This window comes from Chelmon rostratus, chromosome 24 (genome assembly GCF_017976325.1).
Source record: "Chelmon rostratus isolate fCheRos1 chromosome 24, fCheRos1.pri, whole genome shotgun sequence".
NCBI lineage: Eukaryota > Metazoa > Chordata > Actinopteri > Chaetodontiformes > Chaetodontidae > Chelmon > Chelmon rostratus.
This window is the reverse complement of record NC_055681.1, coordinates 9334962-9347225: the sequence shown is the minus strand read 5'-3', so window position 1 is coordinate 9347225 and position 12264 is coordinate 9334962. Positions and strand designations below refer to the sequence as shown.

The 12264-nt window shown below is 46.4% G+C and overlaps 1 protein-coding gene across 1 annotated transcript in view; it reads left to right on the top strand.

Annotated features, from left to right (window-relative positions):
* pard3ba (par-3 family cell polarity regulator beta a) overlaps positions 1–12264 on the top strand; it is a 140033-nt gene that overhangs the window by 114524 nt on the left and 13245 nt on the right. The window lies entirely within an intron of this gene.

Genomic DNA, 12264 nt, shown 5'->3' with positions numbered 1-12264 from the left:
ACACTAACCTAAGCTGACATAAACAAAAGCAGGGATAAAAGACTGTGGTTACGATATCTATTCATGTCTCTGTTTATTCTTTCAGCGGTCTATCTACACGATCTTAAGGTGGAGTTGCCTGTGTGTGTGAGTGTGTGTGTGTCACCACTTTAGGCGGGTGTGTGTGCAGCTAAATCTGGTCTTCAAAAAGGACTTCATGTCCCTTCCTCATTTCCCTCCTCTAGCCCCTTTCCCTCTGTGTCTCTGCCTGTCTATCTGTCTCTAATTTGACCCTTTCCCCATGTTCCCTGTCTGTGGATAGGTCACACTTCTAATTATGACAATCACACTGTCCCCCTCTGTCTGTCTGTTTTCACTATATGCTAATGATAGGCTCTCTGTAATGACTTGATGGCCAATTAAGCCACCAAAGTACATGAGCAGTTTCTTTTTATAGACTTCTTTGTTCTGTAAAATGAGTCAGTAATGACTTTTTCCACGTAGACACCGAACTGTTGTTGTAGAGACCAATGTAGTTTTCAACTCATTCTTTCAATCGCTGCCTGCGATTGTTGAATTGTTCAGTGACACCTTTCAAAGGGACACTTACTTCCTTAAAGGTCGAGGTCTCTTGACGTTTGAGAGTGAGACAGGTTATAAAAAGAACGGTCAAAATCGATGCAGCCGAGGCAGACATAACCATTCTGGTACTGGTGAAACTCCATAAATGCTTGAGCCTACATTTCCCATAATGCAACAGATAGCATCTTTTCAGTAGATGCTCCCTGCCAGGTAAATGCACCTGTCTTTTTTGACTTCACACCCTAGTTTGCAACTGGCGTCTTGTTGATTGCTCATCATGCTGCTGTCACTGTTAGTGATCAGTGAGGCTGTGTTGGGCTTGACGCAATTTGGATCAGGATTTGGATCGTATTATCTTTGGCTGTATTTGGTCTGGGTCTGATAGTGTTCTGGTCACTTTTGGATTGGGTCTTTTTTTGGAGAAGGAGTTTATGCTCTTGGATTTTCCAGGGATGCGTTGAAAAAGCCTTTTCCGTCATTGTTTTCACCATCTTGACAAAGCTCCTCCAGAGCAACAAAAGTCATTATATAACTGATTTCGCAGGCGGAGTGCTGCAGCTCATGACTGATCCTCATGTGTAAAACTGATGGAGTTCCCCTTTGAAATTATTCCACGTTTAAAATCTGCTTTATGTTCCCAAGTTGAATGACATAAAATGACTTTTTCTTGCCTCTTAAAGGGATGGTTGCGTTGTAGTTTATTCATTTTATTTACATTTTTCTAATACGTGTTTCTGAACACCTTGTCATTCATTTTTAACGGTTCTGGAAATTATTTATGATTTTTTATTTTTACCCTGAAGGGAATTGTATAATTGATTTCGAAATTATCCCACTCGTATATTCATTAATTCATTCTTTCTGTCATTCATTCATTCGCTGTTGGCCTATTTGCCCCCTAGTGGTCAGTATTGGACGCCCAGTGTCGTCTGCAGCCGACGCACTTAGCAGGATCACCTCCGCTTCACGTCAAGCTTACTGTGTCTCTGTTTACTCTGGTCCTGATTACTCGTCTATGATGTTTATTACAATGTAAATGCACTTTGGGTTCATTTCAGCTGACCATGCATAACGTGGTCAGCTGCAATGAGTGACGCCTCAGTGAACCAGAATCTTGTTTACCCACTCTAGCAAAGACACAGAGGCACGCGGTATCGGAGAAACACACACACACACACATGCACACAAACTCATGCATCTTATCTTCAACTCATTACCCTGTGAATCGTAAACAACAGTGGCAGCACATGTGACACCTTAATAAACACAGAAGTCCCCGAAAACCACAAACGCAGCTACACACTCGGAGTCATTATGAAACACACACAGAGAAACACTCACAGAAGTCCAGATACGACTTGTCATCCGTTGCGCAGCTGTTTTTTGTACTTCTCTCTAATGTTGTGTGTGCGGACATCCATCACCTTGATGATATTTTAATGTCACATCCTCAGGCTGTCTCAATCTCTCCCCCCTCTCTCACTTTTCTCTCTCCCTCCCACACGTCGGCCATCACTTCATAAATAAACCCCCACATCATTAAGTAAACACGCACTAGCCTGTCACGGTGATAGATGGCCGACACACACTCGCAGACGCGTGCGCACGCACACACACACACACTCGCTGCCAGTGGTGATCTGTGTGGGGTGCTTCATGCCCACAGGCGAAAGGCCCCGGTGTTTTTTTTTTGCGCCCACTATCCTAATGAATGCACACATATTCATCTGTGAACTTGCATCTAAAAGCTAGTTTTAGGGGGGAAAAAAAGCAGCTCAGTTTTAGAAATAGAGTCAGAAAGTTATTATAAACAGTAGATTTCAAAGTGCGGTGGTAACACACTTCAAAATGTGCCCACAGGCCCTTTGTGGTTAGATATTGATATTTAGTTTTGTTTACTGGTGAGATTCGTTGGCTCCTGCTGTGCCCCAGCGGCTGGCCCTCGCTGCTTTCACCTGACAAGCGCCTCCTCTTGCCACACACCTTCCGCTGCGAACAATTCAGGCTCACTCACAGAAGACACACACTCACGCAGAGCGCAGGTGTAATGGATGTGCTGGCAGGCTCGTCCCGCTGCGCGCCCACTGTTGGGGAAGCTGCCACCAAAATGGTGTCGCCCAGCAGAAAGCTGCTTATAAAGACAAGAGGGGGGCCCGAGGGAGAGGAATGGGAGAGAGGGATGAGGGGAGCGACCAAACAAGAGAGATAATGCGAGGGGAATGGAGAACAGGGAAGGGGAGTGGCGGTGGGGCAGCCAGTCAGGAGAGCAGAAAGTGAGAAGGGAAGAGGGAACATATGTGTTTATGAGAAGGAGGCGGGGGGGCTGAGGACATGACTAAGCAACAGAGCAGAGTCGACGCAAATAAGACTGTAAGAGACGCCTCGGGGGGGAGGCAGGTGGGATGAAAGATAGCACGTCTAACAGGGGGAGCTGGATTGGCACGAGGAGGGAGACAGATGGGACGGGGGAACTGAGAGACACACGGAGGCATCGACATAAACGACTGAAGGAATGGCGCGGGGGAGGGAGAGGAAGATGTGACGGCTTCAGGTGGTAGATGCAGCTCAGGTGGTATCAGTGGTTAGAGAGACTGATGCAAGCATCCGCCCTGCTGGTGCGTCCTTGAGCATGATATTAAATCTCTACATTAAGAAGGAAATTTCACACCGGGGATCAGGGGTGCTCTCACATATAAAGTTCAACTGCAATGCGTACGTAAGGGTTCAGACAGCCAGACGTCCCTGTGTAACATCTCTAAGGAACCAATCGACTTGCAGTGGGGGGTTATGGTGAAGCGATGGGTTCCAGAAGGGAAGCCAGGTACAGCTTTGTATCAGTGTTTTGCAAGCTAAGTTTCACGTGACTTTGGGGTTGTCCTTGTTCGAAATCGATTCCATTTTGCACACAGTGGCTAGCAAAAAGACAAAACAAGCGGAGGTCTTTCTGTTTGGTGAGCCAGTACTCTCCAGGTGCAGGTGAGCAGCGGAGGGGGCGTGGGCGAGGATGGAGACCAGTACTTGTTACATCCCTGCATACTAAATAAAGTTCCATCTAAGCCGTTTAAAGGCATGAAGGGTTTGTTTTTTGCATGAAAAAAAAAACTTCTAAATATGTCATTTTGATGAACAGACTGAGTTTTTAGGGGTTTAATCAATGCCTGGAGAGGAGCGGTGAAAATGTAGATTTATAAAAGAGGATGAATTGGAGAAAGAGAGCGTGGGAGGCCGAGATGCTAGTTTGTGCATATGGAAGAAAGAGAGAGAAAGAGAGCAGCTGGTCCGGGGGTGTTTCTCCGAAGGAGGCTGCACTAATGTTAGTCTAATGTTAGTGTTAATCAGGTTAGCATATGCCCTGCGTGTGTGTGCGTGCGTGTGCGTGTTTGTGTGTGTGTGTGTTGATTTTAGGTATCACTGAGGCACCTGCACTATCTTAACGAAGACAGAGAGAAGGCGAGCATACACCATCCCTCAACATCTCTTTCTTTCTGTCTGTCTCACTTTATTCATGTCTCACACACACACACACACACACACACACACACACAAAAACACTTACAGTCCCCATGGGAGAAGCCACATTTGAAGCACTTGGATCACCAAGCAAGTTGGATTAAGTCCTGCTTTCTATTTTTCACAAACATGCTCACAAGTTTAGAAGTGTAGTCTTCTCTGGTATGACACACTCACACACTCTCACACACACGTGCACTCATGTAATAACACAAAATGCGTGCACATGCACACACAGTTCATATAAATGAGCTTAAACATAAGCTGCACACAACTAACATACACGTATATAAACACCAGCTCGCACATTTTATAACAGACTTTTAAGAGGTAACACACCACAAACACATAAAAACACACAATCCACAATCAACCATAGAGAGGCAACACGTACACACATGCACACACACACTCAGTCACCATCAAAGGGCTGCAAACCTCAGCTTTGGCCAAACTGAAGCTGTTTTCAGAGTTCATTTCCCTGTAGGAGGCTCCAGCAGACTCTCCATGCTGGCAGCTCACACACACACACACGCAAACTTTTTGAGCAAAATCCCATCATTCAGTAATTACAAGAAACGCAGCCTCCTGATCCTGGTCTCCTCATGACCCCCTCTGAGATCACCCTCAATGCCGAAACACAAAACACACACCCTAGCCTTGCTGTCGCACACCCTCCCCTGCCCACCTAGCCTCGCGCAGCAGCCGAGGCTCGGGCTGATTAAAGGCTGCCCGTTGGTCCCGACTCTCCGGACCAGGCTCAGTGCTATTCTGGCCTGTGTAATTACACATGCCCCACCACAAGTTAGTGTTTGGAACATACACCCCAGAATTACCGTGAACAAGCTACTGTGACAAGCTACTGGAAAAGCGGCAGAACAGGAGGAAAAATGACGAAGGAGAGAGGAGGCAGGAGGTGGAGCTCACAGGAGCCTGTTCTCTGCTCATGTGGGGAAGTATTATTCCTTCTTACAAGCCATTTAGTCCAATATTCAGCTTTGCAAGATCATTTTATATGTGATTTTAATGCTGATTCCAACTTTGGCAATAGAGAGGCAAAGATAGTGGGTGCAGGACATTCATTTCCATGATTCCTACATACCTTCCTGCTTTTTGGCCACCTATACCGGTTTGCACCACCTGCTCCTTGCCACTGTTGTTCATATCATTGTTTGATGGGCGCGCCCAGGAGCGCTCTCCCTGTCGCTATCTCAAACACACACACACACACACACACACACACACACACATAGACTCAGACTCAGACTCAGGCACAGGCTGAACTCTTGCTCGCACTCCCGGGACACAAATACAAGAGTGAACATCTCACTCGAGCGTTGTGTTTCCACCCACCGCTATCAAGAGTTTTCACACACACGTATCGCACCTTTCTCCCGCTTTTCTCTTTGCAAAGTCACAATGAGCGATTCCATCCACGGACTCCTCCTCTCTGTCCTTGTCTCATCCCCGAGGCTCAACGCACTCGTCTCTCTCTCTCTCTCTCTCTCCTCTTTTTTTGTTTTAAGTCACTTCATTCCGATGCTGCACAGCAGCCGGGTGAGGCTTTTTATTTTTTTTTCCTGCCTCTTTTCCCTCCTCCCCATTTGGGCCGACAAAGGCCTACAGGGACTTATTTGGTGTCTGTCTTTATCCCCACAGCTTGTCTCTGGCCTACGGGCAAACTGCAGAGTGTGATCTGTCTGCAAGTTGATAGAAATCTCCCTTTCTCCTCCTCACTTGCGCCCGCTCTCACTTCAAAGCTTGTCACCACTCTATGTTTGAATTTAAGAAGGGAAGGTTCACCGGGGTCGGCTATGAGTGTGCGTGTGTCTCTTTGCTGAGGTTGTACTACTCCACTAAAAGAGTTTGACATGATTTCAGAGCAGATACAGAACCGATCAGTTGTATTGTTGTATTAAAGCTATTTAAACAACGCATACCGCAACACAAAAGACGAGAAACAAAGATGTTCTGTGCCCAAATCTGGATACTTCCCTGTTTGTTGTGCTTCAGACCGACAATCCACTGCTGAGGAAATTTGGGCGAACGGACCCTTTAAAACCAACGAAGCTCTCTCGGAGGTTCAGGAGTTGGCAGGAGTTGCATCAAAGTATCTGAAGGTCAAACGCATCAACCTCACGACATTTGCAGCAGGCCATTGGAGGCCATGAGGAGTTGGATTCAGTCATCAAAGCGTCCATCACCGGTGGTGGCGTCGACCCCCACATCCGCAAATCTGTGGCAGCGAGGAGGGGGCGACAGAAGACTGTTTAACCTGCGCTGTGAAGACGGTGCCGTCACAGAACGCTGACACACGACTCGACAGAACCGTAGGGGGAGCTGTAAGAAGATGTGATTTTGCAGACTGTGTGTGTGTCTGTGTGTGTGTGTGTGTGTGTGTGTGTGCGCGCAAGATCTCGCTTCAAACATCAATGCCGTGCCCACGCTCATGCACACCCAAACACACACCCTGCATGACTGTTGTATCGCAGCGTGGTCAAGAAGAAACCGAACAAACTCTCTCTCTCTCTTACTCACACACGCCCTATGACATACTTTTTGGGGTATAACCTGGAGAGGCAACAGCGAAACCAACTGCATGCACACACACATGCACACACACGCACTCAGAGGGGTATTTGGATGTTATTTCAGTGAACAGTGGGGAGGCAAACAAACCCACAGAGGGGGAGAGGAACAGGGACACAGCCCCTGTAAATAAACAACACCCCATGGCCACTGCCATGGCCACACACACACACTGACACACACATGGAACAGGTTTAAGATGCATGTTGATTGCTGCTTCATGTGGTGGCAAAGTGCACACATGTGCAGGTTCCCCAAGTTTAAAAAGTGTGTGATTTTGTTTGGTGGCCCTTGATCAGTAGTTTAATTAACATGACTGATATTGTGTTTTCAGTCAGACTAACCCAGCAAGAATACGAGTGCTTCCTGTAACCACGTCAGATGAAACTGACCAGCCCAGTCCACACTGCGTCATCCTGAAGGGTCTGGTTACGCAGTGTTCGTGACTAATGGCCACTTCAACGCATAAAGTACACTCTTGGGTTGCAAAACATATTTTATCCGTATGTGTGTCCACTTGGAGTCGGTGGCATCGGTACGTTTCCCAGAGAGTGTAAAACGCTGTTCTGAGTGTGTGCTTGCTCTGATGCATGTAAACACATTCAGTTTATTTCAAATTCATGTAAACGGTTTGAAAGTTTAAACCAGGGCGAGTTTATTCAGATAAAAGCCATGATGGAAGTAAGCAAGAGCACGGTGAACTCTTTTATTTCTAACGCAGCTAATGAGCTAACTTTTCACACTACCTGTTACATCCTCAGATGGGAACATTAAACTGTAAACACACACACACGTGCACACACACACAATTCAGAGTCTGAGCACAACTGTATGTAAATTCGAAAAGCCATTCTGAGGTCAAGAGTTGAGGCCTAAACAAACACTAACAATGAAGACAATTACTAGCAGATTGGCCTATTACCAAAATAGACTGCATTCCAGTCTGAGTGTGTGTAACCTTTGGTCCCTGTGTGTGTGGGTGTGTGTGTGTGTATACCATCTGCTGCTAACGAGCTCAGAGTGAGCAGGGTCCAGGTGTGGGAGTGTTTAGTGTACACTGGGGGGCAAGTGAGCCTCCTGTTTGAGGCGCGCACACACACACTCAGAGAGCCTCCTACTACAGCATATCTGGCAACAGGCTCGATTTGACGAGCATGAAAGGGGTGCTTTGACCTTTTTGAGTTTTAGTTGGTTGTTTGTTGGTAACATTTAGAATTTTAAGAAGCTTGGTTCGCAATGACCAAACTTTTTCAGGTTGTTTTTGTGAAGATCTCCATCCAAGCTGCAGAAAGTCTGATCTGATTGCAGCTCATTTCGTAATGCAACCTGCAAATCGCTATTTTATGATCGCTGTCTTAAAAAGTAACATACTTTAAATACAGCCTAATGACACCTGTATCACTGATTGCATCACAAGGCGAGAGTCAACAAAAGCTAAATTTGCTAGGTATAGTTTTCAGAATTATCCACTCTGGAGAGTCTCTGTTTTCAAAACAGGAGGGGAAAAAAGTGCATTCAGCCAGTTTAGTGTTGATGCAGTCTATGAAACCGCTGAACCATACGTATCGTCCTGTCTATCTGTATGCTATATTTTGTCCTTGAATGCATCAAAGGATTTCGGCAGTGATACAAATCAACTGTCTCACTTCAAACACAGTTTCTGTTCTCTAGTCTCCTAAACAAACTTCCAAAAAGGTGAGATGAACAGCCTCTAACAGAGGAGGTGTTTTTACATCATGCTGCATTATGTAAACATGTGACTGAGTGTCTGAGGATATATAGGTGTGGTTTTCCCGTATTTCAGCTTTTCAAGTTCATGCTGCAACTGTCAGCAACCGGTGGCAGCAGTCGTTAGACTCTGTGGCTCACGAGTTCCTGCTGTGTTTTATTTTGCGTCCACCTCTGCACACATCTTCAACAGCTTCTCTGTCAGTTTTCACTTCTGCGCCAGCTCAATTCTCCCCCCGTCTTATCTGTTCCCTCTCCTCAGCAGAATCTCATCACAGAAATGGGGGGGGGGGGTATCGGGTGGGTTCCGCATCAGTTGTGCCAGTCAGATGCAGGACGTGGGGGTGAGGCTGCCAACAGGAGGTGGGCACGGGGTGCCAGGCAGAGGCTCCACACTGAAACACTTGCTTAATTAGCATCCAAGATGGATGGAGGCAGGAAGAAAGGGATGGATGGATGGAAGGAGGAATAGATGGCAATACAGAAGGCTAATTACGCTGTTTGAAAAGAGATGGAGGAGGAAAGCGGTTTGGAAAAAGCAAATCTGAGCATCTCAGTCGCAGGATGAAAGCAGTGCTCAGGCATTGTGTCAAAGCACTTGGACTCTCATTTGAGGCTTATTGTATGTATGAGCATCGCAAATTTACAGCAAAGCCAAAAGTGCTCCAAGAAATTCATTTCCTGAGCTCCGGCAATACTTTGTGATGAATGCGACAGCTGTGCTGCTAGAGTTGATTGGTGTGTGTGTGTGTGTGTGTGTGTGTGTGTGTGTGTGTGTGTGTGTGTGTGTGTGTGTGTGTGTGTGTGTGTGTGTGTGTGTGTGGGTGTGTGTGTGTGTGTGTGAGTGCCTGTGTGTATGTGTGTGTTCCAACGCGTATCATCTGGCACTGTCAAGGCACGGCTTTCTAATTTGGAAAAATGGAAAAGTGACTTTCCGCTCATTCACACTCGCACACACGCCAACCATTCTGTCAGAGCGTTTGTCAGCTGGTGAATTGTGGAGGACGCAATGACTCGACACAATTATGCACTTTATAAAAAACGTTGTTGTGATACATTTAAGCTCGTTTGCTTTCCCTGATGAGAAAGTATTGAAAGCTGTCTGAAAATCTGCTGATTGGAAGCGCTGGGCTTAGAAGCATGTACATGCACACAACCGCAGTGAACTCCAAGATTAACAAAGTCTGCTTTACCACATGACACTCATGAGAAATAGGAAATTCCCCATTGTGTGTGTGCATCTGTGCATGTGTGTGTGTGTGTGTGTGTGCTGTGGTCTGGCATGGAGAATCTGGCTTTCTGTCAGCTACTGTCTGCACAAGACATTAACTTTTCCACTGATAACCACTTCCACACGGCGCATTTACAGTAGATACACACAGCACTACACATGACGTCACCAGGTTCAGGACGAGGACACGAACTTGCACGGCGTGCGAGGAACAGCCAGGCGCCCATCATGGCGCTCCACCTCTGGAGCTGTGAAGACGAGGCTCTTTCCTCACTGACCGCCGCCTCAAGTCTGATTGCTGCATTTTCTCTCCGGCCTGGATGAATTTCATATTGCTGTTTTACCAGTTGCCATGGTGAGACTGAGACTTGTTTTGTGTGTTTGTTTACTTGCATATGAGTGTGTGTTTGTGTGTGTGTGTAGTAGTAGTAGCAGTGTTTTCAAGGCACATCATCTGGCACTAAAGCAGGCCGTCTAATTTGGGGAAATGGGCTTCCGCATGAAAAGCACCCATATGACAGACATCCATAGTGTGTGTGTGTGTGTGTGTGTGTGTGTGTGTGTGTGTGTGTCTGTGTGTGTGTCTGTGTGTATGTCTGTGTGTATGTCTGTGTGTGTGTCTGTGTGTGTGTGTGTGAATAAATGAATTTTCCAGACCTATGGCTGCAGGCTATTATGTTAATACAATCAATGGACAAAGAATTTCACTAATTTTGTCTAAACTCACATTTCCCTCCCTCCTCATCATTCTCTTGCTCATCCTCTTCTCTTTTTTCGCTCAGAAGATGTATTGGGCCTTGTTCAACACACACACACACACACACATCGCCACACACACACAGAAGGTCTTCCACCTGAGTCCCAGCTTCTTGCTGAGACTAATGCCCCCTTTACCTCACATTATGCACCTCTTTGCATAATCCCCCCTACCTAACACACACACTCACTGCCATCCAAAGATGGAGCATTCACTTCCCGACATTATATCAAATCTGCACACAAAGGCACACATCCCTCCCCCGGCTTCCACTGCATCAACATACATGTCTACATGCACGCCGACACAAAGCCACTCTGGAGAATCGGGCAGCAGCCTTGGCTCTGATGTGCGTTCACTTCCTGGATCACATTCAGAGACATTAGCGCTCCCTACATTGCAGAGACATGCTAATGATATCTGGTAATGCACCACTGCTGCACTGACATGCATCATGCGTGCATGCGAAACACAGCAATAGACTGGTCCTGCATTTAGCCATTCAGACGCTTCATAGTGTGTGTGTGTGTGTGTGTTTGTGATAATAAATTCTGTGTATGTGGGTTGTATTGCTTTGATAGCCGGGATCAAACGTATCACTGTTTACCTCTTTAGATTTCCATGTGTGTGTCTGCCAAACACAGTGATTGCTTGGTTATGTACACACGTGCATGTCAGTTACTGTGCGATGGCTGCTTTTGTGTGTTTGACCACCGTGCCCGTGCGTGCACGCTACGCTACAGCGGCGTGTGGTGTCTTTGACCGATGAAATGTCCATTGAATAAACAGCCTGTGTTTGTATGTGAATACCCCGCAGCCTAGATTACACATAATTGAAACTGTATGCTCTCTTGTCTCTGTGTCCCCTCAGCCTCCAGGCATAGCTTGTTCAAACCCCCTTCTATTGTTGTAACCTCAGACCACGTCCACACTTACGCAACTACATTTGACACCACGCCTTTTTCTGTGCATGTTAGCCTTCAATCTGCACTGTCGGTGCTTTTCACACCAAAAAAAGGATGATAATGTTTCAAAATCATTTGGGGTTTTGATGATGGCGGCCGAGAGCGAGCCTCCAAAGTGTCCCACAGGTGTTCAGTTGGTTTGAGATCCATATGATTTCCATTTTCATATTTATCAAACCATTCAGCGAGCCCTCGCGATCCGTAGGGTAACATCTGCATCCCTTCTGTTCCTCCACTCATGTATCCAGATTTTTCCTTCAGATTGTCACCCATCTGCAAGTCTTCATGTAGAGCAGGAGGTGACAGAATAGAGGTTTATCCTGCTGAGACCAAGCTGAGTAAACTGCTGACTGCCTTGCTCCCCTACCACATGATGCCTGTAATCCAGTTATTTGCCAACAGACAGAGAATGAAGAAGAGGAGATTTAGCTGATTTTATACTGCTTTGCTGCTCTCGTGTGCATGGAAAATGGACTGAAAATGCTATTGTGTACCAAAGTGGGTTTCATATGTACGTAAACAGTGTTTCCAGTTTCCTCCTACTGAGCGTGGACGTGGCTTTAATCAGTCACTTCCTGGTGTGTGGATGAGAGCATTTTTTTTCATGTGACTGGCGTGTTTGCATGAACCCTGCACACACATGTTCATCGGAGGGGCTGCACGCTTGCATATGGTTGCATGTGTTTATGTTAGCTTGTGTGGGGTACTCCATGATTTCTCCCACGTTTCCACTGAAACTGCGGGGCTGCACACAAACACATGCTTTAAATACTTCATCTACACCCCCTGAGTTCCATAGCACTGAAATATTACAGAGGTTAAACGTGTAGCCTGAGGACATGTGTGGGCTGAAGACTTAGCCGCTTGATTAGGCCTAAAATCTGCAAATAACTCATTGAACACCGCCTGAGTGACTTCCAGTG